The sequence below is a fragment of the Meriones unguiculatus genome, chromosome 1, assembly GCF_030254825.1.
Source record: "Meriones unguiculatus strain TT.TT164.6M chromosome 1, Bangor_MerUng_6.1, whole genome shotgun sequence".
NCBI lineage: Eukaryota > Metazoa > Chordata > Mammalia > Rodentia > Muridae > Meriones > Meriones unguiculatus.
In genome coordinates this window covers 28,140,478-28,166,530 of record NC_083349.1, presented here as the reverse complement: position 1 = coordinate 28,166,530, position 26,053 = coordinate 28,140,478, and the positions used below count along the sequence as shown (strand labels likewise).

At 44.6% G+C, this 26,053-nt stretch overlaps 1 long non-coding RNA gene across 1 annotated transcript in view; it reads left to right on the top strand.

The window, feature by feature from the left end:
• The window catches only part of LOC132655080 (uncharacterized), a 68,847-nt gene extending 45,207 nt beyond the window's left edge, over nucleotides 1-23,640 (top strand). Inside the window, exons 2-5 of the long non-coding RNA XR_009592659.1 lie at nucleotides 7,020-7,104; nucleotides 21,737-21,826; nucleotides 22,594-22,684; nucleotides 23,483-23,640. This is a non-coding gene — a long non-coding RNA (uncharacterized LOC132655080). The remainder of the gene's footprint in view (nucleotides 1-7,019; nucleotides 7,105-21,736; nucleotides 21,827-22,593; nucleotides 22,685-23,482) is intronic.
• The last annotated feature ends 2,413 nt before the right edge of the window (nucleotides 23,641-26,053 follow it).

Sequence of the window (26,053 nt, the reverse complement as noted above, 5' to 3'; positions counted from 1 at the left end):
ATCAGAGAGTCTCCCATTTAGTTTTGGGGCTGAGACAGTACTTATATCCTTGCCAGCAGGCTCTCATTATAGCCAATGTTTTTCTTAATGAAGCCCAGCCCGTCCATTTTGTGTTGTTATAACGAAATACTTGGGGCTGGAAACCTTATTAACTTTTTTTAAAGGGGGTGGTGTTAATTAGCCTTATATTTCTAGAATTTAGAGCAGGATCATGGCACGAGGCCCTTGCCATGGATGGAATCATAAAAGTGAAATGTGTGCAGAAGAGCACTCCTAGCAAGAAAAAAAAAAAAAAAAAAAAATAGAGGTTTGGGAAGGGACAGGCTTCAGCCTTTGCAATAACCGATCCTCTCAAGAATTAATCTAGTTCCGTGAGACCTGAATCAACCCTTTCCAAGGGTGGTCGCCTCACCCTGCATGGCTTAGTCCTGAGAAATCTGACTGGGGAAACTTGGGAATGAAGAAATGACAGATACAAATACAGAAAAGCTGGGATCGGGTGGGCTGTGCTGGCTGTGATGGTGTGCACCTACGATGCTACCTGGAAACTCAGCTTTTATTATGTACAGCATAAGGAGGAGGGTCTAGTAGAGGTCTCTGTAGGAAAGTGGTCTCAGGAGGGAAGCTGCGGTCGTTAGATCTTGCATACACTGGTTAATTGTTGGCACTCTCACACTCAGAGCAGAGCAGGCTCTGTCTTGTCTCCGGAGGAAGGCTTTGCCATTTTCATGGGTCTGAGGCATTATGGTCCTTGACATGGTCTTGCCGTTATCAACAACACGTATTCATTCACTCAGGACTTCATCTAATCAGCACTCCACACACACCATCATATTGCACTTTTTGTTTTTGAGATAGGGTCTTATGTAGCCCATACATGTCTTGAAATTACTCTGTAGCCAAGATGACCTTACATTTCTGACCCTTCTACCTCCACATCCCAGTGCTGGGGTTACAGGACTGTACCACAGTGTCTGATTTTAGGCAGTGCTGGGGACTGAGTCCAGGGCTTTGTGCATGCTAAGCTAGCATTCTTAGCCGAGCTACACCCCTAGCTCAGTATCATTACATTGGAAGTCAAGCTTGTAAAATAGAGTACAAGCCTTTGGAGGAGTCGTTCAAGCTATTTCCAATCTGTAACACTAGCTAAAGATTTCCCCAGTTTAAGGAAGAAAGGAAAAAAGGTGGGGGGAAGAAAGGGGATCTGCAAATCCCCTCACCCCTGTGGATACCAAGAGATGACGACATTCCAGAAGTCTCCAGGCAACCAGAATCTAGGGGATCTTCCTGCAGACTTTGGACAAGGTGACAAGTTTCAGGATGATGGCTGTGTCAAGGTGCCCCACTACAACATTTCCCCACAGTGAGGACCCAGGTTCCAGGCAGGGTCCTGTCTCCTGCCAGTTTCAAAACCTTAGGCCAGGCAGCCACATCACCCTGATGACCTCAGCTTCCTCATCTGAGGACAGGACTCTGCTTACAGCTCTGGGGCTGCCCAGCCTACTCAACAGGGGTGTTGTCAGTTTCAGCCATAGGTGTCAACGGCTTTGTGTAAGCCCTCTGGCTGAGTGCCCAGCACCACATTTATGGACTGACAAGCACCCCAGGAACGTTCCAGTCCATCACCAGGAAGCACGTGGTGTTTTCTCATCATGAACTTGCTACAGCAATCCTCCACTTCCTCCCTGGCCTCTGTGACACCCCATGATTTCCTCTATGTGGGGAGACATTCTGTGTCCACAGGGCAGCAAAGGGACTTGGCCCTCAGAGCAGTGGAGTCTGTGACCATGTGTTATTCCACTTTCCCCATAGCCCAGCTGGTCCTTGGCCCCCTGCCTCACACCATCCTGGGGTCTGTGCCAGGGTGTAATCCTCAAGCCCAGAAACACTGGTCTATTCTCTGTGTATCTCCCATGTGGTCTTAATTACGTGAAAATAGGAAAATGAAAGCTATAAAGAAAACAAGAAAAAGAAACTAAGAGAAAGAGAATATGGTCAGATTTTCAAAGTGATGACGCCAGAAGCTTCTGAAGCGTTGGTATTCCATACCTAGGCCTCTTGTTTTCCTCCCTCCACCATCCTTTTTACAGCCCGGCAGGTCAAGATGGCTGCAGGTATAAGTCACCATGCTCGGTCTCCGTTTAGACTTAAAACAGAAACAAAAAACCTGATTATTAGTAAAGCTATGCATTTAGAAATAAGTTTATCTTAATTGTGTATATATCTGTAACTGTGTTTGTATCTATGTGAGTGCGGGTACTCACAGAGTTCAAAAGAGGCCATAGGCTATCCTGAGTTACACATGGTTGAGAGATGCCCAATGTGGGTTCTGGGACTCGAACTCACGTCCTCTTAGGGGAGTACATGTTCTTTCTTTTTTGTTTAAAGATGTAGTTTATCTTTAAGTTATGTGTATGTATATGTGTCTGTGTGGTCATGGGGAGTGGGTTATGTATACATGAGTGCGGGTTCCTGACGAGGCCAGAAAAGGAAGGTGGATTCCTTAGAATCCTTAGAGCCAAAGTAACAGTTGATTGTGAATTGTTTGATGTAGGAACCAAACCTGGGTCCTCTGTAAGAGCAGGGTGTGCTCCTAGCCACTGAGCCATTTCTCTAGGCCTGTAGTACACAGTGCTAACATTAGAACTACTGAACATTCTCTCCAACCCCCAAAACTTTACATTTTTATCACACAAATGCTACTTCCTAGCTCTACCTGAAATTTCCTTTATCTTTAGTGCTTGCTTTATACTAATTTGTATTATTTTCTCCTTTTGGACACAGAAAGGGAGAGTCCATTAAACAGTAAAAAGAAGGAGGAGGAGGAGGCAGAAGGAGGGGAGGAGGAGAAGAGGAAGAGAAGGCGTTCAGAAAAGTCCTCATCCCACCCTCATCTCTCAAGTAGGCACAGGTGGAAACAGAGTGTGTCCTGTGCCCGGGGATCCCATATGCCCACAGAACATTTCCAAAGTCATTTTGCAGCAGAGCACTAGGTCTGCCAAGAAGGCAGGGTGGGAAAGAGAAAGTGTGTGTGTGTGTGTGTGTGTGTGTGGTGGTGGGGGGAAGCAGAGTGAAAAAGACAAAGCTCGGGCAGTCATAGTGCACACCTTTAATCCCAGCACTGGGGAGACAAAGGTAGGTGGATCTCTGAGTTCGAGGCCACCCAGGTCTACAGAGTGAGTTCCAGAACAGCCAGGGCCACACAGGGAAAGCCTGTCCCAACAAAACAAAACAAAACAAAACAAAACAAAACAAAACAAAACAAAACAAGGGGGAGGGGAACAGTCAAAACAAAACAACAACAAAAAAAAAAGACAATAAATTTTAGAGCTCAGACTTAAGGAAAATGTGGCCACTGTTTCTATTTCAGCTGCCATTTTCTATCTAGACACAGAGGGGTTCCTTCTCTGCTTAAGCACAAACTTTAGAGTTATTTTCTACTCACCAAAGAACTCTAAAGTTCTTGGATTTCTTTTTTATTTTTTTCTTCTGGTTCTGCGTGAAATATCTTTTCCTTTGTGTGTGTGTGTGTGGTATAATGTGTGTAAGTGAACATCACTGTATGTGAGTGTGTGAACATGTGATGTATATGTGTGTGTGTGCCTACCATGACATACATGTGGAGATCAGGGCACAACCCCTGGTACAGGTCTTTGGTTTCCATCTACGCTGGGCCAGGGTCTCTATTTTGTTTGCTGCTGTGCTGTGTACACCAGGCTTGCTGGCTCATGAGCTTCCAGAGATTGTCCACCCTTCCCCCCCCCCCCAACTCTAAAGCACCAGAATGACATGCTACTCTGCCTGGCTTAACATAGCTTCTGGAGATGGGAACTCAGGTCCTCACGATTGCTCAGAAAGCGCTTTCTTCAGCCTACCCTCTTGAATTTCTTTTCTATTTAAAATTTTTATTTTTATTTGATGTGTACGAATGTTTTGCCCATCTAAGTGCACTACATGCATGAGTCATATTCCCTGAATGTGGAGTTATGGAGGCCACCATGTGGATGCTGGGAATCAAACCCCAGTCCCCTGCAAGAGCAAGTGCTCTTAACCGCAATCTCTCCCGCCCAATTCTGAATGCCTGATCTTCATGCCTTCACCTCTGGAGTGATGGCATCATAGGTCTGCACACCCTGGTGTTCATCCATGGCCTTATTTTTGCTCTTTACATTTCTTTTCACTCTCTTTTTCCTCTTTCATCTGGGAAGGCGCTAGTGAACACCCCAAGCGTGGATGTCTGTCAGTGGATGGAGCTAAGAAAGAACCTAGAACAAAACCCTGGAGACTGCTGTGTTGTGCTCGTCCATCAGCAGCGGTCATTTTGTAATTGTGTAAGTGCCAGTCGGGCTACAAGGCTTAAAAACCCACCCGACGGTGGCTGGACTCAGGGGAGACTCAGGTGGCAGGACCTAGAGGCTGAGGTTGAAAACTGCTAATTACATGTGGAGAGGTCCGAAATAAAAGCCAGCCCCACATCACCCAGAGCGCTGAGGCAGCACCTGGGTCTATCATTAGCACCTGCGTCATTGCGTCCATCACTTTCTGCAAAGCTGATGACTTTTTCTCCACTCTCCATTTGCTATCAGTTCAGGTGGACCCCAGCACCATGCAAGCTATCGCTGGCCACAGCAAGAAATAAGGGACTGTGAAAAACACACACATTTGGTAGCAGATGGGACATCCAGTCAGAAGAGGGGTGTTCGTAGCCATCAGTTTTGGGGAGTGGATCTTATCCAATGGCTGTCAGAACAAATTACCACAAGCTGGGGAGAACAACTTAAAACAATGAGTACTTATTCTCTTGACCTTTGGGAGAACAAGAGTCTGCAATCAGGCTGTGTGTGGAGCCCTGGAGCCTCTGAAGGTTTTGGGGGAGATCAGGCCTAGCTCAGGAGTCTTCTGGGATCTGGTGGCTGCTGTTTTATCCTTGGCATTCCATGGCTTGCCCTTCCCTCTTCTTCCCTTCCCCTCCTCTGCCCTTCTCTCTCCTTTCTTACCCTCCCTTTTCCATTCCTGTCTCCCTGTCTCTTTCCCTCTTTTTTGGTTTTAATTTTTTTTAAACTATATTCATTTATTTACTCATTTGTTTGTGAGTGTGTGTGACTTGGGAGTCTGTTCTTTCCCTTCACCATGAACCAGCTCATCAGGCTTAGCACCTTTCCCCTCTAGGTATCTCACTGGCCCATATGGGGGTGAATTTACAGGTTCAAAGCACAGAAAGGTGGCTACGGTGGCTGGAATTTGGTGAGCAAGCAAGAGGCACCTGACAAGCTTCCTGCTGGATCAAGAGCTGTGGGAGAAGGTACAATGCTTATTCCAGGAGAGCCAGTGGTCTCAGCTATGTGTTTAAAAGCTCCCTGCGGGGCTGGAAATGTGGCTCAGTTGGTAGAGCACTCACCCAGCATGCAGAAAGCCCTGGTTTTGATGCTTAGTGCTCCATAAACTGGACTTGGTGGCACATGTCTGTAATTCCAGAACTCTGGAGGCAGAGGGCGGAGGACTAGAAGTTTATAGCCATTCTCGGCTACACAGAACAAGTTCAAGGCCAGCCTAGGCTACATGGGACTCTTTTTCAAACAGATACATAGATAGGTAGGTGGATAGACAGACAGACAGACAGACACTCTCAGAGATCTGGCTGCCTATGCTCCTGCCTCTAGAGTGCTGGGGTTAAAGGTGTGTGCTACCGCTGCGCCCCACCCCATCCTGCCCCATAGACTTTATTGAGTGAACAAAGAAGGCAATTGGTAACAGATCTTAGACTTGGAAGTAAGGTGAGGATTGAGTTTCCATTCCACTTCATCATCCCCTGTTTTATATTTAAGCCTTATTCTGTGGCCTGAGCTATCCTGGACTCACTGTGTATTCCATGCAGACCTAGAACTCATGGCAAACCTTCGGTCTCTGCCTCTCAGGTACTAGATTGCAGACATATCACCATGCCCAGATTTTACCTTTGTTTTTAACTGTGGTAAAATGTACAGTTCATGCAAAATACTTCTTGTATTTCAAAGGGAATAAAAAGTTTATTCTTCAGTCACACATGGCTTGGGAGCACAGATGTATGTTGTCCCAAATGACACATTCAGTGTGTAAATGGTTTCATGATTTTTTTTAATAGATAAAAGAAAGCCATACATAAATCAAGGCATGTTTTCAAATACTTTGCTGAGAACATCAGACAGATGGGTTAAAATAAAAGCAGTGGTTAAGAGGACTGGCTTCTCTTCCAGAGGACCTGAGTTCAATTCCCAGCACCGACATGGCAGCTCATAACTGTTTGTAACTCTATTTCCAGGAGATCTGATTCCCTCACACATGCAGGCAAAACACCAGTGCACACAAAATAAAACTAAATCATTAAAAAAAAAAAAAAAAAACATCACTCAGAATGCAGAGGCAGATAGATCTCTTAGTTCCAGGCCAGCCTGATCTACAGAGCTAGTTCCGGGACAGCTAGGGCTGCACAGAGAAACCCTGTCTCAAAAAACAAAGACTCAGTGTCTTTGTTATAAATGTCATAATTAAAGAAAGAAGGAAAGGAAAGAAGAAAGGAAAGAAGGAAGGAAGAAAGGAAGGAAGGAAGGAAAGAAAGAGAAAATCTCTCCTGTGGGTCTCAGGTGCTGTCTGATAGCATTATTAGCTTTGAGGTTGCGGAAGCTAGTGAATTGTTAAGTTAATACATCCCAAAACATTTTACCCGACAGTCACAAGGACATTATTAGGTCAAACACAAATGTGGGCATTGCATGTATTGAGGATTAAAAACAGCTTAGCATAATTTGGCTGTGGACCTGCAGCGTCCCAGCTCTCCACAGTCAGGAAGTTCCAAGCAGTCAATGCTCTTTGCAGAAACTCTAATATAGGGAGGAATCTCCCAGCCCCAGAACTTCAGTTCATGGTGTGGAACAGAGAATTTATCGTCGACCGTTTAAACCATTTCCAGTGCACTTACAATGCTGTACACCCATCGCCGCTCCCGTCCAAAAACTAACACTTTTGTTATTTGTATTCAACAGGGGAAAAAAAAAATCTGCGCATATTCTTTAGATTCTGTTGAAGGCAGCGTGGAAAGTGCCTGGAGGGAAGTCAGTACTACAGCAAGTAAGACCTTGTTTCCTCCAGCTGTTTGTGGTATAGGCAGTGGGGGTGGGAGGGTGGGGGTTGGGGGAGTGGGGTGAGGTGGGGAGGTGGGGTGAGGTGGGGGTGGGGGAGATGGTAGGGTGTTAGGGGACAGACACTTCTGTATCTGCCTCTGCAGAGGGTGGGGAAACTTCTTGTGCTGTTCCTGAATAATCTCTTGACCTTGCTTAGGACTGATGCTCTAATGTTCTGTCCTTCCAAGCGTCTCCGTCCACAGGCCCTTGGAGGCTTCTGAGTTGAGTTCAGGTTAAAATCCTTTGGACACTGAAACTTTGATCTTTGTGGTTCACGAAGATCATCAATTATGGAAAGGTCTACTGAAAGCTAACAGTGCTCCTGACTTCTCCCGCTGAAACCAGAGAGAGGCGGAGACCCAAACTGCTGAGCTCTGCACACAGTGGGGAGGATGGGGGCTGGGTGGAGACAGGGTGGGGCTCACCAAAAGATCCTGGCTTCTGACAAATGGCTCGGCAGAAGTCTCTGATGACTAAATTGACCATGCTAATTTCTTTTATTTTTAAAATTACATTTATTTATTTGCTTATTCATTTATTTGAGACTATATAGCTCTGGTTATCCTGGAGCTTGCTATGTAGGCCAGGCTGACATCAAACTTACAGAGATCCACCTGCTTCTGCCTCCCGAGTGCTGCGACTAAAGGCATGTGCCACCATGCCCAGCCACACCCAGCTTTTTAAACCAAAAGATTATATCATTCTATATCCATATTTTCAGTATATTCTATATTCATAAAAACTATATTCTATGTTTAACACATAGCAATTCTGACAGTATATTACATCTTAGTATTTAAAAAAAAATCTCTTCTTGCGCAGTTCCAAGTGTGGGGATCTATTTTCTGAAAATCTTAGCTTCAAAGGGACTGAACTTTCACCAGACCCTTTAGGCAACCAGTGTTCTTCCTGTTTACTCTGCAAGGGTACGCTTAACCTGTCTTTAAGAGGACAATGTAACCAAACAGACAATGGATTCCCCCTCTCACTCCCCTCCCCCAGTCATCCTTTGAAGCCTAAACTAAACACACAATTTTAATCTCAAAATACATACTCTTCCGCTCCCCTGACCCAAAGTATTGTGTGTGTTATAGTAATCATTTGCCGACAGCAGCCAACAGGTTGAAAGAAAACTTAAAACAAATACCCCATAGCTATTAGAAGTAACTCGGGTTGATAACAGCAGTTTGTAGTCAGGGCAGACAGTTCTGGGTCAGTTTATCAACTTCTTCCCTGGTAAACTCTGTTAAAGATCTCCGAAAAGGATTCCCCACTCTTCACACCTTGCTCTCCGTGGTGGTCAAAAACTGCAGAGCAAAGAAAGCCCTTTGTTACAGTCAGACAGAAAGCACAGGGGTGGAAGTAGAGATTCTAATTTGGGTTCACTTGTTAGATCTCCAACCCAGGATTAATGGCTAATTGAGGTGCCTATTTGACGTATCAGAGTGGACCTGGACACCAGGTTCTCTCAGCATCCCCGTCTCTACCTGTTAGAGGATATGCTGGTTGGCACGCCCTGCCCTCTAGCTGAGCTCTCCAGCACAGGAGCAGGGCTTTGATAATAAGTACTTAGCGGTTTGTCCCAAGATTGAGCCTTAAGGCGTCATGCTTGTCAAAATACTACAAGTCTCTTTCGATTCTTTAATATATCACTGACTTATACAAGTAGGTATTATTTTATTTGATAAAAAGAGAAAATGTTTTAAATACTAATGTTTTGGGGGTTTATTTTATTTTATTTTTTGGCTATATAAAGACCTCAATGATTATTCTCAAAGGTGAGCAAGTGTACCTAAGAGTTAGGGAGTAGCAATGAACACTGAGGACATCAGGGTCCTGTCTCTGTGATTTAAATGACAAATGTCCCCCATAGACTCAGCCATTTAAACCCTTGGTTCCCAGCTGGTAGCACTGTTTGGGTATGGGTTTTGCTGGAGAAAGTATGTCACTGAGGGAGGGCTTTGAACGTTTATAGCCTCCCCCACTTCCAGTTTGCTCTCTGCTTCATGTTTTCTGCTCTGGGCATCTTGCAGAAGTTCAAAATCATGCTTGGCTACATAGGGGGTTTGAGGTCAACCTAGGCCAGAGAACCTGTGTCAAAACAAACAAACAAACACACAAACAAAACTGTAGATGAATTTTAGTCCAGCAACATGGCTGCTCCAATAACATCCAAAGACCTTATATGTGTATGTGATTCAGCTAGAATGCAGACATGCCCTTAATATATACCTATAATCCCAAACAATGAAGATAAAGTTAGTTTGTAGAAGGAAGTACCCATGTTTGAAAGTGATGTTGAAAGGGTTAGACTAACTTTGTAACCTATATGTCTTCTAAAGCCTATAGTTTTGAGGTTTTACCTCCAGGTTAAGCTAAAGCCTCTTAGTACCTTTCCAGAGAATGGAGGAATGTGACCTTATCTGTGAGGACAGATATAAAAAAGCAAGCAAGCAATGACCTTCACTCAGCAAAAAGAATGACCAGACCCTTGTCTTCAAGATAGTGTTTCTTAGCAACAAACCCAGACTTCTTCTGAGTAGCTTTTGACCTCCAGCCAAAAGCCAGCCCTAATCTTCAAAGATGAGCTAACCACCCCCCCTTCAATTGCAGCTGCATCCACACTTGGCAGGACTGGCCAAGCTTGAGCACATAAGACTAACCAATTATCTTACTTTATAGCTTCCTCATCCAATCCTAAATTGCCAAAACTGCAACTTCAAATTTCCCACAATTTTTCTTTTAAAAACCTAAAGGCCTTTGTCTCCCGGTCACTCTTTGCTGACCGACAGGGGTGGCCCCATTGTGCAATGATTAAATTAAACCTCTTGCTTTTGCAACAAGTCTTGGTCTGGGGGAGTTTCTGGGAAGAGCGCGATCTTGAACTCCTGAGCTGTGAGACCCCAGGTCTTACAATGTCTAATTGAGGAGCAGACAAAGTGACAAATCAGAGAAAGATTTGACAGAATGAGTCAGAGATGATATGCCCAACTCTCACTAGAACAGACAGGAAAGGGGGGGCTATGGAAGAGAGAGCAACATAGAGAAAATGGAGGAGGCAGCTTTACTGGGACAGTTTTAAACAGATAGATTGCAGAGAGAGAGAACAAGCTAGACACAGGTGAAGACAGGATGACAGAGAACGAGAAGGAGCCAAAAGATTAGAACATATTGCCAAAGTTAGTATGAGGCCAAGCAGAGCAATTCAGTCAGAAGCCAAGAGAAGCCAGTTAGCTTGGAGAGAAGTTTTGAGCCAGACAACAGAGTTGAACCAGCGAGCCAGAGTTCAGAAACAACTAGAAAGGGTAAGCATATTCAGCAGTAAGTCTCAAAGGCTGAAAACATTCTAGGCCTAAATGAGGCTGTATGAAGGTTAGAAGCTCCCAGGACTAGGCCTAGATTATCAGATGGAGGCAGTAAGACTCTGAGAAGACAATTACATCTGGCAAATAAAAGATGCTTTTACATAAAACAAAACCATTGTGCATTAGAAAGTCCCTGTGCTGGCAGTTCATGAAACTTTGAAAATCTCAGTTGCCATGGCAACTCCCTGGTTTATGCCAGAAAAGTAGGCTATCAGCTAAGAAAACCCCACAGGCATTGAACGAAATTTGGTCTAAGAGAGAGGCCCTGCTTGCTCACTCTCGCATTGGTTTGAGCCGTGGTCTTGTATGCTTGCAATCCCAACATGTGTGTTCAAGGCCAGCCTGGGCTATAGCAAGACTCTGTCTCAAAAAAGCAACAGTATCTTTAGTATAAAATCCCCACCTTTCACCTAAGAGAATTAGTAACCATCTCCTTCCAGGCTTTGTCCCCTCTTTTTTTTTTCTGTTTAGATAATGTTTAGCACTTGAGCTTTGGGTGGAGAGACTTCTCATTTTCCCACCTCTTTCCATTTTGGTTCCATCATATTGAAAGCTACTAGGACTGTCCCTCTCTGCCGGAAGTCAGACAGGGCCACGCCTGGCAAAGTCCTTTTATCTTTCTTCTGTTTGATCTTTCTTCCTTTATGCAGCCAGTTTGCTTTGTTCATCTGTGTTTTCTCATCTCAGAGCTGTTTAGGGTCTGGCTTGACCTGTATACAGCCATCTTCTCTGGGCCTTTTCCCAATGGCCCTTAGTCCCCCCCCCCCCATTTCTTTTCTCGTGCAAATGCAAATAGCATCCACAGTATTCACAGGGTAATTCAATATATTTTGTGGATGACCTCAGACTGCCTTCGCTCTAATCTCAGTTTTCAGGTCTCGGTGGCTCTGGAACTGACTCAGCACAGGAAAGGGCCACTTTCTGGAGGACAGGATTTATATTGCCCCAAGCTAGGAATATCTTAGTGTCTTACCTCAAGCCCACCCTGGGAATGTCTGCAGAATTAGTCACTGCTACATGGGTGTCATCTGTTGAACTGCTCATTGACAAACAGAAGGAAAACAGTAAAATGAAAAGAATGCCAACCACAAATTCTTCTTCTTCTTCTTTTTTTTTTTTTTTTTAATTGAAAATGTTTATTTTGCCTCAGGTTTGGGAGGTTGCAGCCCAAAGCTGTGCATTGCTGGTGGTTCTACTGGAGGGCAATGGTAGGGAGTGAGCACATGCTCAACTCATAAGCCCACGAATTATTCTATACCAAACAGCTGGAAGTATCACTTAAACAAAAAAACCAAACCAAACAACAAAAACAACAACAAAAAAAAAAACGAAACAAAAAGACCCCCAAATATTTGAATGCTTTATTTTTTTAAAATACTAATTTATTGTTCTGTGTTTTCAGGGACACATGTGATTATCAGAGGACAGCTTGTGAGAGCTGGCTCTCGTAGCCAGCTTAATTTGCTTTATTATCATGGTGGTCTGTGATGTTCTTTCGTGGATTAGGTCATTTCCAGCATACAATGAATAGTACAGAGTAAGAATCCTGATTCTTAAAAGGAGGAATGGGAGGTTAAAAACTGGGCCAAAGCAACACTGAAGCCAGCAAGGGAAACAGTGACCCCTGCAGCTCATGCCTGGATCTTGGAGCAAATGCTGCCCTGACTTCTTCCGTAGGGTTAAGTAGCCGAATCTATGAGCCGGCAACCTGCAGCTTATATGGCTTCTCTCTTGGGTCAGTTCCACCGAATGCTTTTTTTTTCCTTTTGTCTTCTCTTCTCAGCAGCTGTCTCACATTCCTAGCCCTTCTAGCACCCAGAGATGTCCCCTGCAACCTAAATTTTGTCTTCAAGACGTCATGCATAGCCCACTCAGGGTTTCCTGCTACACACTGCAGGGCCTCACAGGCATTTTGCTGGAAATTGATGATGCCTATCTCCATGATCCCACACCACTTGAATTCAGGTAGTCTTCAAAACCAGAACTTTGTAGACAACAACAGATTCTCTTGCCAGAAGTTGCTACCTTCCCTGAGTCAGAGCTGTGGTGGTTTCTGAGTGTCTGCTTTGCTGAGCCCTGGGAAACACTCCCCTAAGTAACCCTGTTGGAGTAGAGAACCCAGGGCTCTCTGGACAGAGCAAAGTCTTCTAATGCGTATTTCACTTTCTGGAACCTTTGACAGACCAGGTCTTCTCCTCATGGTCCACAACGTCCCAATGCAAAGTGTGAGGCTTCTCTTTAAACGGTGCTAATCCTTGGAACAATTACAACATTTTGTCTGCACTTGCTTTGTCTGAAACTTTAACCGCGCTCACATTCCCTTCTTAGCCAAACTGCACATTTTGGAAATTCATATGCTCTGTGTTTGCTCCCAATTCTCACCGTGAAGCTGATTCAAAACTGCCAGCTATAACACTACCACAGTGCTATGCTGTCTTGAAATTTCCTCTGCCAAATGATTTAGTCCATTACTTTGTTTTGTTTTTGATTTTTCAAGACAAGTTTTCTCTGCGTAACAGACCTGGAACTTGCCTTGTAGACGAGACTGGTTTTGAGCTCTTAGAGATTCACCTGCCTCTTCCTTTCCAGGGCTGGGATCAAAGGTGCACACCACCACCTCCTGGCTAGTCCACTACTTTTGAGCTCAGTCTCACTCAGATTGTCAGGACACAAGCAGAATTAGCCAGATTCTTTTCCAGTAGCACTGACGGCCACACGTTCGATTCCCAGTAGTCCTCGTTCACACGCAAAACCTCGTGAACATGGTCTTTATTATATGCATTTCCCTTAGCACTCTGGGATTCCAAACTCCCACCAGAATGGTCCAGTGAGCTTTGTTTTATGGCATTCTAGGGCTTTGTATTTATGTGTATGGTTGTGTGTGTGTCTGCATGTGTACCCTCAGGGTCCGGAAGAGGGTATTGGATCCCTTAGAGCTGGAGTTACAGAAGATTGTGAGCTGCTCGGAGTAGGTGCTGGGAGCTAGGTCTGTGGGAAGAACAACACATGGCTTTAATTGCCGAGGCCTCTGTATAGTCAGAATATTCTAAAAATTATTTATTTTTGAAACAGGCTCTCATACAGCCTAGGCTGGCCAAGGCTTTGAGGTATAGATGAGGCTGGCCTTGAACTTCCTACCCTCCTATGCTTATTTTACTCCTAAATTGCAGGCATCTATATTTTTGATAGAAAAAAAAAACACAAAAAACAAAAACCAGACAAACTTCTCTGGACTGACTTGAGAAAGTAATCACTATGCAATGTGGATTAACGAATAGTGTATAAAAGGTACTTACAGAATAGCCTTTTTTTTTTTTTTGGTACATGGAAGATTTGTAGAGAGAAAGAAGATTGGGAGAAATTTCTAGGTGGAGAGGCTGGACATAGTTGAACTTCCTTCTTTATATTTGCATTGATTTTCTAATTCTTTTATTTAGACATTAACATGCATCAATTTACAGTAAGAACAGAAAGACTTAACAATAATTCTTTGTTGTAGCCGCCAACCTTGCTGGTCCGTTGCTGAGACCGAGAAGGAGTGACTTTCCCAAGTTCACCCATGCCAGTTCCCTGAACCAAACTCCACCTTCCTAGAGACCCACATTTGTAATCTCGGCCCTTGGGAGGCTGGGGTAGGAGGATCGTTGAGAGTTTTAGCTACATAGAGAGTCCTGGGCCAGCCTAGGCTTGTGAGACCATTTCAACAGCAAGGCACAGGGTCAGACTTCGGCAACCCCAGAATTTGGGAGTGGAGGCAATAGGGCCAGGAGTGCAGTGTTACTCTCATTTATAAGCCAAGTTCAAGGCCCGCTCTTGCTACATGAGACAATCTCAAATAAATAAATGCAAAACCGACCAACCAACCAACCAACCAACCAACCCAACCACCCAACTAACCAAACCCAACAAAAACCCAAACTAAAACACAAAGCAAAAAATCCACATTTTTTGCTTTTTTTCTGTTTCTCCACTTGGGGGCTTGGTGTATGAAAGCCCTGTTCCTGCGTCAAATGTCAGTCTCTGGATGGCGCTCTTCCTGCAGCAGGTACTGCTCTCCCTGAGCTACTGCATCTCCTCTCTCTTGGGCTTGGGCTTGTGAGCACACACGCTCTTGGCTCTTCTCTGCTATATGCACCCTGGGAATAAGGACATCATATTTTGTATCTCGCTGCCCCTCTAAGGTGCCTCTCAGAGACATAACTCACTGAAGGCTCAGTGAAGGATACGAACCATGTTTTTTTTTCATGGTTCATGAGGTGGTGAGGGTGGCTTTGCTATACATGCACGTAGTTAACTCAAGAACACATTTTAGCTGGGCGTGGTGGCACATGCCTGTGATCCCAGCACTCTGGGAGGCAGGGGCAGGTGGGTATGTAAGACCTGGGGTCTCACAGCTCAGGAGTTCAATCGCGCCCTTCCCAGAAACTCCCCCAGACCAAGACTCGTTGCAAAAGCAAGAGGTTTATTAACCATTGTACAATGGGGTCACCCCTGCTGGTCAGCAAAGAGTGGCACCGGGAGACAAAGGCCTTTAGGTTTTTAAAAGAAAAATTGCGGGAGATTTGAAGTTCTAGTTTTGGCAATTTAGGATTGGATGAGGAAGCTATAAAGTAAGATAATTGGTTAGTCTTAGGTGTTTAAGCTTGGCCAGTCCTGCCAAGTGTGGATGCAGCTGCAATTGAAGGTGGGGGTGGTTAGCTCATCCTTGAAAATTAGGGCTGCGGGCTCTTGGCTGGAGGTCAAAAGCTAATCAGAAGAAGTCTAGGTTCGTTGCTAAGAAACGCTATCTCAAGGACAAGGGTCTGGTCCTTCTTTTGCTGAGTGAAGGTCATTGCTTGCTTGCCCTTTCTTTATATCTGTCCTCACGGATAGGGTCACATTTCTTCACTCTCTGGAAAGGTACTAAGAGGCTTTAGCTTAACCTGGACCTAAAACTCAAAACTATAGGCTTTAGAAGACATATAGGTTACAAAGTTAGCCTAACCCTTTCAGGTCACTGTGAGTTTGAGGCCAGCTTGGTCTACAAAGCAAGTCCAGGATAGCTAAGGCTACACAGAGAAACCTTGTCTGTAAACGCAACAAAACAGAACAAAACAAACAACAAAACACCCCAAAATACATTTTATTTTATTTCTGTGTATGAGTGTCTTGCATGCATGGATGCCCGGACACTGTATACATGCCTGATGCCTGCAGAAGCCGGAAAACGGGGTCAGATCACCTGGAACTGGAGTTACAGTGAGTGTCTATGTGGGTGCTAGGAATTGAACCAGGGTTCTCTGGAGGATCACACAGTGCTCTTAAGTACTGAGCCACTCATCCACATACCTCTTAATTGCCCCCCACCTATCCAACCCCTCCTACATCATCTCCCCACCTTCCCACCTCCCCTACCTCTCCCCTCCTGCCCCTCTCCTGCCTGAAGTGCCACCCCACCCCATCTCACTCCACCCCATCAAAAAAAAAAAAAAGATTTTTGTTTGTTTGTTTTGTTTTGTTTTGGTCTGAGCCCAGGCCCAGGTTTTGGGAATTTCTGAGTAGGATATAGGTAGGGCAGCTATTCTAAGGGAATGTGAATTTTGCAGTTCCCGAGAAATTACTAGGGAAGCTGTTAAAAGCCTGGGTCCCTGGGTGGGTTCAAACCATCAACCTTTCGGTTAACAGCCAAACACGCTAACTGATCACTCCACAGAGATAGCAAGGAAAAGCTTTATTGTCTACATTCAGTGTACCGGAGGCCACGCAAGTAGAGCCTTGTTGTGGAGGAAGATTTTGTGTCTGACGAAGCTAGGCCTCCAACAATAGTTTGATTATCAACCAGGGGTACAGTAACCTAGCATGCAGGAAACAGTGAGCTTAACCCCGATTGCTTCAAACAAGAGCAATGAAAAGATCCTCTCCATTTCCGGGAGAACTGGAGCGGCCAGCTGGCCTTGTCCTCTGGCGCCCCCAAGTGGAAGTTCAAGCAACTGCAACTGTAGTTTCCTTTCTGATGGATTAGGATTTTCTGTAATGGTTTCCATTGCTTTCTGAAAGTCCTACTTCACAAAGACTAGCATATCAAAGAGAAAGGGACAAAGCATCAGGGATTTCAATACACGACCAGTATTTGAGATATTTAGTCTATTTGTGAACACACATAAAGGCCAACAATATTGTAATTGTAATTTTTCTTTGAGACCGGGCATACATTGCTTTGGCTGGCCTCCAACTCACTCTGTACCTGAGGACGACCCTGAATTCACAGTTCTCTTGCTGTCACTGTCTGAGCGCTGGTATTACAAGCAGTTGCCACCATGCCCAGTTTTATTCATATTATTTTTAGATCTTGAAAGATATAAAAACTAGTTTTTCAATATTATCTCCTCAAAGCACTAAAACTATTTTTCCTTTGCCTTGGAAGTAAAAAAAAAAAAAAATTCAGAATAGTGGTTTTTTGTTTGTTTGTTTGTTTTTGTTTTTAGATGTGTGTAATAATACTGGTGCAACCAACCAGATGCTGGTGGTGCAGGCCTTTAATCCCAGCAGCACTCAGGAGGCAGGGGCAGGCAGATCTCTGAGTTGAGGCCGGCCTAGTATACAGAGTGAGTTCCAGGACAGCCAGGGCTATACAGAGAAATCCTGTCTTGAAAAAACAAACAAGAAAAAAACCAAAACAAAAAACCCCACCAAACAAACACCCCCCCCAAACAAAAACAAAAAATAAAATAACTGTGCAACCTATGTAAGTACCCACTAACATATACTGTAGCATGTGTTTTGGTTAAAAATGGCATTGTGTGGTATCATTGTAAAGATCTTGCTTATGAATGTGTTTGTGTGGGCGCTGCTTGGAACTGAACCTAGGACTTCACTGTACCAAAGAGCTACACACCTCCCATAGCTATGAGGTCTTTTTTTTTAATTTTTCATCATAAATACTATAATTTAGTTCATTGTCTATTTAAAAAGTGTGTAGAAAGGATTATTATTTGATATGGATTTATATGGTTATTAAAGCAGTGGTTATTATTTAACCCACTATTATAGAAATAAAAGACACAGACACACCTGTTAAAATTTTAATAGGTCTTAAACACTGGGGCTGGGCAGATCTTAACCCTGTAAACTATCTTGTTATCTCCCATCCAAATTTTTCATAAATACTTGCACACGCTCCATTTGGACTGCTTCTCTCCTTCATGCCAATCCTCAGGGCCAGCTCCTCCTGGCCATGTGCTTCTTATTCACTCTAACCCACACCAACCTGCTATTTTCTCCTTCTCCTCTCTCCTCCACTCATGGTCCTTCAACCCTCAAAAGCCCTCGAACCTAGGCCCTTCCTACCTTTCTCCTCCCAGCCCAGGTGTTGGCACTTTATTTGCCCATCAGGGACAATTTGGGAGGCAAGGTTTACCATGTCATTTTGGATGTGGAGGATTTGCTGGTGAGAAACTTGGGGAGCAAGCAATTAACATTTGAAAGAAGTAACTGTTAAGTAACAAAATGTTTTCTTATAAGAGAAATTTATTATTGAGTTAAAAAAAAGTAAGCAGCAAAATGATAGGTCTGTGGACACATGGATGTAATCTCAGCCCTTGAAAAATGGAGGCAGGATCAGAAGTTCAAAGTCACCCTGGGCTTGATGGCAAAGCAAGTCTTAGGCCAACCTGGCAATCACAAGACTCTATCTTAAAAATGTGGATAAAAGGGCTAGGGAGATGGCACAGTGGGAAATGCTTGCTGTCCTGGCATGAGAACTAGAGTTTGTTTCCCCCAAAAATGCCAGGTAATGAACACCTGTTACCCCAGCTCTTGAGAGGCAGAGATTTGCCCATGCAGCAAGTGAGCTAGAGTGGCTGACTCTTCGAGCTCTGTGTCTAAGTGGGAGACGCTGCCTCCATACACGATGGAGAATTGCTGAGGAAGACACCTATGTCAGCCTCTGGCTTCCGTGTGCATACATACAGACACAGATGCTTCTGAACACAGACGTATATTCTGATGTGTTTGAACATGCACACATGCATGCATTCACAACAAAACAAATATATGCAAAAGAGAGATGAATAAAAGACTCCCTGAAGGCATGTTAGGTTATTTCATGAAAATTCTAGTGCTGGAATAGGCTACCTCCCTTCCAAACGTTGGCCATAGAGACTCCTGAGGCCCTCCCCACAACAATATAGAAAATAGCTTCTGCTCATGAGAACTAGATAGGAAGATCCTATTTTTGAAGAGATCTTACACGCTGGAGGACAGAGAAACCAAGCTGGAATTGGACCAGAATACTGACAAGCCAGGCAAGATGTCTTACTTAGACAGTAGTGGTTAGTCTGTTGTGGAAGTAACCGAGCAGTTTTTTTTTTTTTTAGAGGAAGTGACTCTTTTATTTTTTTATTTTATGTGCATTGGTGTGAGGATTTCAAATCCCTTAGAATTGGAGTTACAAACAGTTGTGGGTTGCCACGTGGGTGCTGGGAATTGAACCCGGGTCCTTTGGAAGAGCAGACAGTGCTCTTCACCACTGAGCCATCTCTCCAGCCCCCCCCCCTTTTTTATTTGCTCTGATGCCTGCTCTATCGGAAAAAAAAAATCACATATGGTTCTGTAAATCCTCGTGGGCACGATACTTTGACCACTTCACTAAACAGACATGATGTGCCCATCAAAATACCTTCTAAACAACTGTTTGTGCCCATAGAATATTAATGTTGTCAGTTGAAGTCAGAGGACTTCCTTTTGCATTGGTCAGAGGTTACTGCAGAGACTCAGGATTGCCAACATACTGAAAATAAATGACTGTTGAACGTTCAGCCACAAATTCGACACACTCAGCCCACTCTCCAAGGTCCAGGAAACATTTTGGAAGAAGAGGAAGAAGGAAAGTCTGAGATGGGGGAATGGGAGAGACGTGTGGGCTGCTGACTTCCAAAATCCCACAAGGGTTTCTAATCCAGACCTAAGGCTGTGCAGGTCTGCCCACCAAGGGGACAAACGCTGGACACTGTGATATGCTTTATCAGCGGCTCTACTGAGCAGTGACATTGTTCTCTGCAGTGACAACTCTCTTGGCGGAAGAATTCTAGTCAGTTCTTGTCTTTGGAAACATGTTTCATGTCCTAGGCCTTGTCAAGTGACAAGGAAATTGGGACTCAGGGAATTGGGGTGACTAAAGTCACAGTGGTGCTGCTCTCTGCTCTCCACTGATACTCAGCCGGCCTACCTAAGGAAGTGGCTTCTGTCTATCAGGGCAATGCGACATTCTTCATTCTGTGCCCTACCAGGCTCTGTGATTGACTTCCATTTTTATCTTATTTCATTTTCCTTTATCTTTGGCAAAGGGTCTCATATGTACTAGACTGGCCTTGGATTTGCTATGGAGTTGAGAATGACTTTGAGCTTTTGATCCTCCTGCCTCTATTTTCAACTCGGGTCTGATTGCCTCTGTCTCCTAGGATTAAAGACGTGTCTGTATTCCAGCCAGATCACACAGACTTAGAAGGTCTTTGGATATGATCTCTTGCCAGAACAGCCATTTTCTGAATTAAAAAATTCCTCTACAAAAATGTGTAGATATCACATTATAAAATTATCCAAACTGGGGGGCGGGGGAGCTGAAGAGATGACTCAGAGGTTAAGACTGTTATTCCAGTGGACCTGGGCTGGAGTCTCAGCACCACGTGGTGGCTCACGGCAGTGTGTAAAACCAGTTCTAGGGGAAGCAACACCCTCTTCTGGCCTCTACGGGAGCTAGACAGATGTGTAGTGCACAGGTATACATGCAGGCAAAATACCCATAACATTAAAAAAAATCAGAATGTGGAGCAGGATGTAGTGAGTGGTTTATGCCTGTAATCCCAACACGTAGGAGGTAAAGGCAGAAGGATGAGAAGTTTAAAGTGACGTAGTGAGACCCTATCTAAAAACAAAACCCAACCCCAAATGACCAAAATGTGGATACAGCATTTTAATAAATTTTCCTGCTCTACAAAACCCAAAAGCTCACGGAACAAGAATTTTAAGGGATTTATCTTAGATTCAACTGAGACGAGTTTCCTGAAATTTGATGTGCTCTTATTCTGATGAGGGTTTTGAACGATCCAGCTCTGTTATTACAGGGTCACTTCACCTCATTTGCATGTTAGAGCCCCCACAGGGAGCAGATGGCTCTGAATTGTGATCTTGAAGACCAGACACTCAGATTCTTAGGCCTAGAGGAACCCCAGAAGCCTCTTCTTATGACACTACTAAGAAGATTGACAATGTCCATTTCTGGGCATGTTACAGGATCTTCATGTGACCAGAAGCTAGCAACCCAGGCCTCTGAGCTGCTTGCTCAGTTACAAAGTGTCGGCTTCTGTTCTGAAGCTGTGTCATCTGTAGGGAAACAAGTCAGTGATTATCAAATTGACCTTATTAGGGTAACGAGTGGGATCCAAAGGATGAATCTGGGAACAGTCCGGCCCAGGTAACAATAGGACACTTTAAAAAAAAAAAATTGCTTCAGACCAGCGTTTCTCAATCTGATCCTTTTGGGGGTCAGCTACCCTTTCACACAGGTCGTATATCGGATATCCCGCATATCAGATACTTACGATTCCTAACAATGAAAATAATTTTATATTTGGGTCACCACAGCATGAGAAATTGTATTAAAGGGTGGCAGCATGAGGAAGACCCATTGTTCCAGACCGGCTATGATTTAGGAGGTTTTTTTTTTTTTTTTTTTTGTCGTGTAGCTAGGTGAAAGGTTTGGAAAGCCAAGCCAGGTTCCTTGTGTCCTGCTTGGTAAAGGGCTTCAGATCCGAGATCGGAAAGCAGAAAGTTACTGCCCCCTAGTGGACTCAGAGGATTGGCCTCGTCTCTCAATCCAGACATTAAAATTTGATTTCCCAGGCGATGAATTTATCTTGGGAGAACCTTCCGAAGCCATCGGCCATCCGTCCCAACTCTGTTATCATGAGACACTGACCCCAACCCCCACGCCCCAGCCACACAGCAGCTAGCGTCCAAGCCCTACCTCACACTGCACATCTGTAGTCAGCACGGCGCATGCTCCAGCCTGGCGGTAGGCTTCTGCACTGTCTCTGCTGCAGGCTAAGAAGGTGCAGCTGTCACCCCCCAAACACGCTCTTTTATCCATGGTGAATATTTCAAACTGACAACACCAGAGTTGAGGGCCTTCATATTCAAGGAGGGACTTTTTCTTTTTCCCTTTTTTGGTTTTTCCAGACCGGGCTTCTCTGTGCAGCAGTTACGGCTGTTCTGGAACTCACTTCGTAAACCCGGCTAGCCACTGCCTCCCTGGTGCTGGGATTAAAGGTGTGTACTGTATCTGACCAAACAAATCCTCCACATGTCCCAGGAGAGGAAACAGAAGACCATTACCTGTTTTTCTGACATAACTTAATCCTGAGAGCCCTCCCTCTTTCCTCTCTCCTCTATTCTCTGCGCTCCCCCTCTCTCTCTGTGTGTGGTTGTGTCTGGGTGTGCATGACACGTGTGTGGGTGTCCTCAGAGGCCAGAGGCGTTGGATCCCCTGGAGCTGGAGTAGTGACTGGTGGTTGTGAGCCAACTGATAGTGGGTGCTGAGAACTGAATTACAAGATCTTAACTGCTAAGCCATTTCTCCAGCCCCGTCTCCTCTTCAGTTTTTGAGACAGGCTCTCTCACTGTTCCTAGTTTGACCTATTTAGGCCGGCTGGCCAGGGAGCTTAGGAGATCCCTCACCACAGCCCACCCCCAGCTTCAGTCACAAATGCACACGGATAGGAACGGCTTTTACACAGTTGCTGAGGTCTGAGGAGATGGTTCAGGGGTGAAGAGAGCATACTGCTTTTGCAGAGGATCTGAATTTGGTTTCTAGCGCCCATGTTGGCAGTTCACAACCTCCTTAATTAACCTTAGATCTCTTTTGGACTCCAGGGCATCTGCACGCAAGTGCACATACACACAGACACACATGGTACACACAATTAAAGCCTGTCAAATCAAATCTTCAAATATTATTTGTTCCCCGTAGAGTAGGATAGGTGTTGGGATGCGCCGTATAAAAACGGCCAATATTTAACTTTTGATCCTGTCTCAAGAAAGGAAGACACCAAAGGACAATTTCACCAGTGTTAACGAGGCCAAGATGACGTTATTCAAGGCTACCCCAACAACAGCAGAGAGACTAAAGTGAGTCTGACCTCAGCTCTGCAGGTGGGGCGGGCTAGAGGAGAGGTTCTGGAGGGTATTAGGTGGGGGATGAACCTGTGGAAAGTGGGAGTCAGTTAAGTTATTCCTGAGCTTGAAAAGCTTTTCTCCCTGACGAGGCCATCTGGGGCTTGCAAACTCACACTTTCCAAAGTTAGTGCCTCTCTTTCTCAGCGCCTGTGGGAGATTTACTTTCTGAAATGTGTTTTTTTATTTTTATTTTAAAAATTTTAATATCCGTCTGTCTGTCTGTCTGTCTATCTATCTATCTGTAGTCCATGAAACTACTTCCACAGCGGAACACGCCCATTCAGGGAAAAGCGAATTTAAGTTTCCTGGCTATAGCTATTCATATTTGACTCAGAATAAACTCTTGCTTATTCCTTTAAAAATTAATTTTTCAGGCTGGCGCAGTGGCAAATGCCTGTAATCCCAGCACTTGGGAGGCAGAGGCAGGCCGATCTCTGTGAGACTGAGGCCAGCCTGGTCTACCAAGTGAGTCCAGGACAGCCAAGGCTACACGAGAAACCCTGTCTCAAAAAAAAAACAAAAAATAAAAAAATAAAAATAAAACCCTCCAAAACACTTTTCATTTTGATTGACACATAGTTGTGCATACTTGTGGAGTACAGGGTAGTGTTTGAACACATATATGTGTGTGTGTGTGTGTGTGTCACATGTAATGGTCAAATCAGGGGAGCAGAATTTCTGTAGCTTTAGACAATTACTTCATGCTGGTGCTATTCAAAATCGTCTATTTTACTTTTTTTTTTTTTACAGAGTCTCATTGTATAGTCCAGACTGGTATAAAACTTGACGTACGGACTAGGCTGGCCTTGAATGTGCATCTCCCCTCCTACCTGTGGGAGTCTGGGTACGTGCTACCACATCCCGCCGTCAGGGGATTTATTATGAAGGAATGCCGAATCAAATAAAATGTTCTTTCTGTGTCTATTGAGAAAGTCATATGAATTTTGTCCTTAATCCTGTTTGCTATAGTAATGCATTTATAAATGTTGAGTCATCTTGCATCCTGTATCAAATCCCAATCATGGAGTACAATCTGATATGCTGTTGGATTTGGTTTGTTGGTAATGGTTGAGGATTTTTGCATCTGTGCTCATGAGGGATGTTGGTCTGTAGGTGTGTGTGTGTTCCTGTTATTAACTGTATCATGCCCATAAGATACTGTTTCACGGTAGCAGCAGCACCACCACCCAGGCCCTCCCTCCCCCCGCCCTCCCCCCCAACCTCTGGCTCTTACCATCCTCTCTTCCACAATGTTTCTTAGCCCTAGTGGGGAGGGCTGTGATATAGATGTCCTTCTTAGGGCCAAGAATCACACTGACATCTAATCTCTACACTTTGGACAGCTGTATTAACTTCCGTCCACTGGTGGGGTGGGGGGAGGTGAGGGAAAGCTTCTCTGATGAGAGCTGAGAGCTGAAATAATCTGTGAGTATACAGATAAGTATTTAGGGGACAGTTGAATATGATGTTCATTTAAGCAGTTCTGCCCTAGGGCCTGACCAGTCATCCGATCTTAGCTAAGTTTATAGTACCAGGTACAGGTTGCCTTCTGTGAAGCAAGACTTAGATTCAATCAGAAAGCATTTGGTTACATTGAACATTCATGCCACCATTGCACCAATGAGCATGTCCTGCCAGCCTGGTCATCATTGTAGCTTGCAGAGTCCATAGCTGGGTAAGACTATTCCCTTCTCCCCCAGCAATCTGCACAGCACCTCTGCACAGCTACAAAAGCTAGACACCAAGGAGGAAGAAACCTCTAGGCCAGCACCCGTTTGATTTCATCCTGTCACCAAAGTATGTGGTGTCTTCAGCAACAGGGTCTTAAAAAAGATTTATTTTATTTTTAATTGTGTGTGTGTGTGTCTGTATGTGGGAATGAACACTGTAAGTGCAGATGCCTATGGAGCCCAGAAGGGAGCATTGGATCCCCTGAAGCTGGGTTTACAAGTGATTGTGAGTGGCCAACTTGGATTCTGGGAACCAAACCTCGGTCCTTTGCAAGAGCAGGAAATGCTCTGAACCCCTGAGCCATCTCTCCAGCCCCACTGATAGAACCATCAAGTTCTGGAGGGCAATGGTGATGGTCGGTTCTTTTATGGTCAAGTTAACACAATCTAGAGTCACCTGGGAAAAGCATCTCATTGTGGAATAGAGCAGGTTGGCTGGCAGGGAAGTCTGCCAGAGACTGTCTTGATGACTCAGGGGAAGACTCAGCCTGTGCATGGGAAGCACTGTTCTCTGGGTTTGGCTGGGCACACGTACACGTGTCCACTCTCTGTCTCTCTGCTCTTGACTGGATGTGCTGGCTGCTTCACGGTCCTGCTGCTTTGACTTCACTATGATGATGCACTGTACCTTGAAACTGTGAGCTAAAATAAACCTTTTCTCCAGTAAGTTACTTTTGTCAGGGTATTTTATCACAGCAACACAAAACTGGGACAACAAAGAGCAACAGCAACCAAGAGCAACAGCAACAGCCAGGGCTATTTTGAGACTCTCGAGGAGCTTTAGTAGGATATACCCTTGAAGCTCTCTCTTTCTCTCTCTTTGTTTTTTTGAGACAAGGTTTCTCGGTGTAGCCTTGGCTGTTCTGGACTCACTTTGTAGACCAGGCTGGCCTTGAACTCACAGAGATCCACCTGCCTCCACCTCCCAGAGTGCTGGGACTACATGTGTGTGCCACCGCACCTGGCTGTTCTTCTTTAATCATATTATTTTTTATGAGTGTATGAGTGTAAAAAGTCTCCTGAGGTAATTGTTGTCTTGGAGGCTTATTGCTTCCGTCTGCCTAGTCCTTGAAGCTCCTAGCCTCTGTACAATCTAACCTAGGCCTAGAATGTTTTCAGCCTCTGAGACTTACTGCTTAATTAGCCTGCCCTTTCTTGTTCTTTCTGAGCTCTGGGCTGGCTGGTTCAACTCAGCTGTTCTGGCTCAAACTCCTCTCCCAGCTGATTTATTCAATCTGGCTTCTCTCTCGGACCCTAAGAAGCCATTGTTCTGCTGGGCTTCACACTAATTCCAGCAACCTTTTCTAATCTTTTTGTCTCCTTCTCATTCTTTCTTCACCTGTGTCTAGTTTGTTCTCTCATTCAACCTCTCTCTGTAAAACTCTCCTGGTAAAACTGCCTCCTCTCTGTCTCTGCATTGCCCCTTGTGTAGCTTCCCTTTCCTCTGTCTTCTCTTGAGAGTTGGGCGTATCCTATTTTGTCAAATCTTTCTCTGATTTGACACCTTTTCTGCCACTCAATTAGACATCACTTTCAAACAAGGGTGCTTCCTTCTACAAATTAACTTTACCTTCCTTGTTTTTGGATTAAA